The sequence below is a fragment of the Triticum dicoccoides genome, chromosome 4B (assembly GCF_002162155.2).
Source record: "Triticum dicoccoides isolate Atlit2015 ecotype Zavitan chromosome 4B, WEW_v2.0, whole genome shotgun sequence".
Lineage (NCBI taxonomy): Eukaryota > Viridiplantae > Streptophyta > Magnoliopsida > Poales > Poaceae > Triticum > Triticum dicoccoides.
The window spans coordinates 556,036,799-556,043,289 of record NC_041387.1 but is presented as its reverse complement, the minus strand read 5'-3'; positions in this window follow the sequence as shown (position 1 = coordinate 556,043,289).

Here is a 6,491-nt window from a genome sequence, read left to right as displayed (position 1 = left end):
CATAAAGGGCTTTAAAAGAAATGCCATAGTCGGGCGTCTGAGCGACACCACATAAAGGGCTTTAACAGAAATGCCACAGTCGGGCGTCTGAGCGACACCACATAAAGGGCTTTAAAAGAAATGCCACAGTCGGGCGTCTGAGCGACACCACATAAAGGGCTTTAAAAGAAATGCCACAGTCGGGCGTCTGAGCGACACCACATAAAGGGCTTTAAAATAAACAATCATAGTGAATATCCCGGAGGTAGAACCATCCCAGAGATACTTGATAATAACAATAATATCACGGGTTAGTCAACAATAATAATAATCATCGTTATCACAAGTCACAAGTAGTAATTCCCTTTCTGGTTAACAGTTTCACCTCCGAAGACCGACACTAAGACCGACACCTGACCCATCCCAGACTGTAATCCTTAACCATGGACATGGCTATTCGAATAGGGTTATTCTCTGCAGAGGGTGTACTCTTTACCCACGAGTAACGGATTTCTTTAGTCCATCGGGACTAATTCCGTCTACGGTCTTTTTGTTGAAAACACACCTAACTTGCACACACCAGCTTAACTCACACGTGTCTGGAATCACCCACGACACCTGTCAAGCAAACTCTAAGTGGGGAGGCTACAACCTCGCGTAGCATGGGATCAAATTTATATCGCGCGCTCTAAGGGGTGGCCTCCCCTCTCGGTCCCAACCGGAAACACCCATGCCCCCGGACCAGGTGGCCTGGCTACCAGCTACAACCAGTATCTTCCACCATGGCCTCTCTGTACGGTGTGTGCTAGAAAGAGGTTGACAACTTACTGAACCGTACTCTACTTGCTGTAGAGACGAGTGGTAGTACGAAACAAGTATGGCGGTTACTGGAACAAGACTCGATCTATGGTCGACTCAGGAGGTTTAAGTATTCCCTGCATGATTAGTATAACGAATATATTTCATCCAACAGAGTCACCGCTCATATCACCTTACCATGCCATACCAGACATAACCGTCCCGACGGAGACCGGCGACAAACTCATGCCTACCCAAGGAAGAGGTTTTCCCGGGTTCCTGCCGGTATGCATGCAAGGCACATGAGGGTGATTATCATCACAAGTGTGTTCATTTCCAACAGCCTGGAAATCACTAATATGCACTCATGCATATGATCATACCACATGAAATAACAAGTCCTTCGAAATGCGGTGGTGTTATAAATGTATCAACGATCACACCAAAAATATTATGCCGGGATTCAGAATGCTTGCCTTCAATGTGTGGAAAGGCAGGGTGCACTCCAAAACATGAAACATTTCTCCTCTCTTCAAAAATCCTATTTTAGCAATATAAAAGAGTTAACACACAAAATAAAAACAGCACCAAAAGTTGTTCAGAAAAATTTTCAAATAAGTCTTAAAATAAACTAGGTGAAATTTGAGAGAGGTAGGAAAAAGAATCAGTTCATTTGGACTTATATTTAAAAAGATAGAGCCAGTCAAAGATTTGGTCAAATCTGATTTTAAATAAAACAGAAAAAGAAAAATGTTTCAGATAGAAATACGCTTTCGGTCATAGGAGGCGTACTTGAGGTTTTACGCCTCCACTTAAAACACGTGGACCGGTGCGGGGGTCACTGACAGTGGGTCCAGGGGGCCCACTGGTCAGGTTTGACTAGTCTTCTCCCTCCTCTTCCTCTGTCCCGAGCCGAGGCGGGGCGTCCGGCGATCGTCGCCGGCGACTGGCAGCTCCTAGCGGGGCCCCGAGGGCGGGGATGGATCCGCCACTCCAGGGCGGTCCTCCCGGTGGTCGCCAGGCCGGTGGGGACGGAGGGAGTTGCCGGCGGCGAGCTTCGCGGCGGAGGAGGCTTCGGTGGCAGAGTGGTTTTGGGGCGAATGTGGTTCCCGATCAAAATCGAGTAGGGGGTTGGGTTCCTGGAAGGAAGGAGGTGTTCTTGGTGAAGAGAAATGGGAGGGAGAGGCCCTGGTGGCGCTGGAAGAGCTGGGGCCATGGCGGCGGCCGCTGCTGCCGAAGGTGGGGAAGATGACCTCCCCGGGTCGATTGGCTGCCCCAAGGGGTCCTAGGGGATGGCTTAAGAGTCGCCTGCGTGCTCGGAAGGTTTCGGGGCGTCCTTTTATAGCGCGACGAGGTCGGTTCCGCGGCGGTGGATGAGGACGCCGGCGAACCGCCCCTCTATAGCTTGCATGGCGTCGTGGCGGCGACGAACGCTAGCGGACACGCTTGCGGATGAGTTCGGGCTGTGCCAGGGGCCAGGTGGCGAGCCGGGGTGGCTTGGGCGGCGCTGAACGGAGCAGAGGCTGTCGGCCGACACCGGCGTGCCGCCAAAAGTGCTCTGGCGGTGGCGCTGTAGGGCGCCAGGGCGGGCTGTCGTGTTGTGGCGAGGCGGGGAGTGCGTGGCGAGGTCCTGCCGTGTGGGCCAAGACAGGGGCGCGACGTGGCGGCTCGTGTGCGCGGCTGCAATTTGCGCGCTCTGGGCGCGCCCAGCGCACGCCCATCAGATGCTCGGCGAAATGCCATGGCATGCTAGGTGGCTCGGTTGGAGCTGGGGGTTAGCAGGTCTAGGTTTGGGCTTGCAAGGGGATCAGTGGACAAGCTGGTTCGGTCAGGGGATCAGGTTCACAGTGCAAACCAAAAATTCATGCCAAAACAGATCATGCCCATAAGGTGTTTGACAAAATGCCAAGGGCACTTAGGCAAGTCTTGGAGTGGTCAAAAACTCCAGATCAGTGTCTCCTTAGATGCATAAGAGGGTGGTGAGGTTAGTTGGTGAAATGCACAAACTTGTTAGTGCAAGTTTTGCAAAACTTCAATTCTGGACAGAAAGCAAATGGCATTGTTGCAAGCATATAGAATCATCCAATGGGTCCACTCTCCTGGACTTAAGGGTTTGGCAAGGGGGACTACCAGTAGAAAAAGTAATCATGGATATAGGAGCAACTAAAATGGTGGTTGCTGTACAAATCCTCAAATTGGACCGGAATGGAAAAGAGGTTGATTCACTCAAAATTTTCAAAGAACAGCACTAGGTTTTTGCATAATGTTGAATCATATGCTACTACCAATATCCCATAATTTTGGTGGAGGCTAGAAAGAATTATTTAAAAGGGTTGTAGTGCAAAATGCACTCTGGACCAGAGAAGGAAAAATTGATGCAGAGCTCAAATTATTACATAAATAAAAGATATTTTTGTATAAAAGTGATTTAAAAACATCACATGACATCTCCAATTTTTGGTGAAATTTTTAGTTAAATATATCAAATGGTTGTAGTTCAAAAAGAGCTCCAAATTTTAAAACAAGTCATTTAATGAATAAAGCTCAGGGTGAAATAATTTTATAAATAAATCTCCTGATTGAGAGATGTTTTTTTTAAATGAGAGGGAAAAATAAGTCCAATATATTTTGGAAGGATCCACTTGGGAAAAATTTCTTAATATTAAAAGAAAAGTTTTGAAATCAACAGAGATATACTTGCATGCAAAAAATTTAAACTCTTGGCAAAAAATTTAATAACTAAAACCTGGTTAAATTTTTGGGGTGTTACAATACTACCCCCCTTAAGAAAAAAATCTCGTCCTCGAGATTTGCTAAGAGCCGTTGTGAAAAACAAAAGTTCCATATGCGCTCGAGCGGTTGTGAGACTGCTGCCGTGGTGCTGCGTGAATAAAAATAATAATAATCCACGTAGTGAGGGGATAAATGATGCGGCAATTCAGTAAAAAGAAAACTCATACTAGGATCTTTCGCGGTTACACAAGTTAATCACGAAGAAAAATTACTCATACCAGTGGAAACTAAATACTCGACTCGTCGCACAAATTTGGGGTACCATGCATAAGATACATGCAAATATAAATGCTGCAAAAACAAATACAGTAGTGACGTCTAAAATGAAAACGGTAACTGGGTGGGGTCCTGATAAAATGTCTCTGGTAAAGGGATACACTCCTCTTCTATCGGAGGAAGTGGATTGACCAGTCGATGTATGCGTCTCTCCGGGTCGGGCCTCAGTGGTCTGCCGATGGCAATCTGAGGATTCAGATCAGTGAGATTCTGGAGATAATCCATCACTCGTTGGTTCAAATGCTCTTGAGCGATGATGTACTGGATAAGGTTGGCTAGAACTGGGTCTCTCTCAATACGCCCACCGGGAAAAGAGATTACTTCTCCGGGTGCTGCACGGCTCGGAAAATAATAATATCCTCGTTCGCGGGCATAGGGTACTGCGGATCGAAGACGAGCAATCGCTTCTTTCACAGCAGCTTCTATGGCCAGGTGTGGGGTTGGCATAGATTTCCCCACGAAGGAAACTTATGTTGGATCTTGGTTGGGGTCTACAGGAGGAATATGTACTGCTGCCCAATATTCCGAGGTGGATGGGGTGATTCTAGATTTGAACAGCTCGTACTGGGGTGGCTGGGTAGAACCCATGGTACTGCGGGTAAAATCCCACAATATTTTGACAAAGCTACCTGGGGTTGCATCTGGGGTTCTCAGATGAATGCTGGGGCTCGGCATGACAGGAAAAAAGTTGTGAGTGTGGTGCACAAGGTGAGGGTTGCTGGGTAAGGTCACAAGGTGGCCTTTATATAGCAATATAGCTAGATTCGTTTTACCGTGGTGAAAGGTAATAAATTTGCCAGCTTAGCTCCAAAGGTCAGGTCAGTGTCAGAGATACACATATCTCATAAAGAGACGTGTTACTGTGGTTGTCTTCGGGTTGGTTTTGGTAGTTGTGCCCGGAAAATGTGCAACTATGCGCTGTCAAAGAAAATACGCAAGGCTACCATTAAAGCAGAGGCACAACGACAGGCTGCATTAATATACATGGTCGCACGATTACAAAGTGAGGATACACTGAGACTCGGTACTACTCGTACGGCTTAGTCTACCTCGTTTATGTCTAAACGGGCGTGCCTGGTGGATGTCGAGGCTTCTCCACGTGTCTCACTGCCGGGATTAGTCGGAGATGGCGGAGGAACTGCAGGGTCAGGGTAGTGATGATGACCATCGCGGGGATTGTTGGCCACAACCCCGTTGGAGTGTGCTCCCAAAAGGCGACGAAGCACTTCTGGGGTCATCAAAGCATCTCGGCTGATGGCTGGAGCTGATCTCGAGGTCTCGATCGGTTGTCCAAACAGCACGACTGGGTTGTCGGTGTTGGGCTCGTTTTGTCTTCTAGCTGGGGTTCGACGAACTAGCTCTCCACGAGCTGCGATCAGATCAATGGTGATCTGGTCGAACAGTGCCTCTAGTGCACTTACATAGCGCACTAGGTGCAACAATGCGGGGTCCGTCTCGTGATCTCCGTTGGCAACTTGGGGTGGTCTACCATACCCTTCACGTCTGGGGTAGTAGTGGAACGAGCAACAGTTAACTCTGGGCGACAAGTGCCTGAGATGAACTATAGCCTCTCGAGCAGCTAGTTGTATGGCTTGTGGCTCAAAGGAAGTTGTTCTTCCGGTGAACCTGTAGGGGCGTTCGGGTGCTAGACCCCTACCGTAGATGTGCACAGTGGCCCAGAATTGGTGGTCCTCACCGCTCAAGGGTCCTTGGTACACAACATATTCTGGTGGCTCCTCTAACGCATAGGCACGACGGGTGAGGTTTGCGAGTATGGTCACAAAACCTCCAAGGTTGGTTGTTGTGGTTTCATTGTGCACGACAGGGCCAGGCATTGTAGCTTGGTTTGGGGGTAGAGGCTGTGCTGTGCTGTGTTGGGGCTAGCGTGCCCCTTTTTTATAGGAAAAGGGGACGGAGTCTTCCTTCGCACGCTTGCGAGAAAGGACTATTTAGGGGCCGGTCACTGGCGCGTGAGCGACAGGTTAGGTTGATAGGTTGGCCACCGACTGCCAAAAGGTGTCGGGGTCACTGTGTGGCTATCTTGCACGAGAAGCTTGGCTGGGGTTTGGTTATGGTTTGGTGGGTTGGTTTGCCTAAGTTTTTCGACCTGGCTAAGATAGGATTAGCCAATGGTCAGCCTGGCTCTGATACCAAGTCTGTCACGACCGGTTTTCCGGGTAATAAATTTCCAGAAAAGACCATCGTGCTCATCAGCCCCAGGATTACTGTTAGCTGATGAGGCTCCAACTTGATACAGAAATTCCAAGCAGAAAACAAAATATGTAGCACAAGGCCATTCTGGCCTGTGAGTACAACAAATGGTTTCTAGTGGTTGATGGCGGAAGCGGGTTGTGAAACATCAGTGTCTATGGGACTCCATTTCCCAACAGGAACAGCTGACCAGGTTAACTCCTATCTTCGCGAGGCTGCTATCTCCATTGTGTGGGTTCCGGGGCTTTCAACATGGTCGCTCCTTTCCGCGCAAGAAATCTGGCCAAGACAATAGCCAGGGACAAGCCAGTGAGTACTTTGAATGTACTCGCAAACATTATGAACACAGGTATAATATAACAATGATGTGCTGAAAATATTTTATGCTCATGACGTCAGTCAAAAATAGTAAATAAAATTCTGATGCGTGCAGG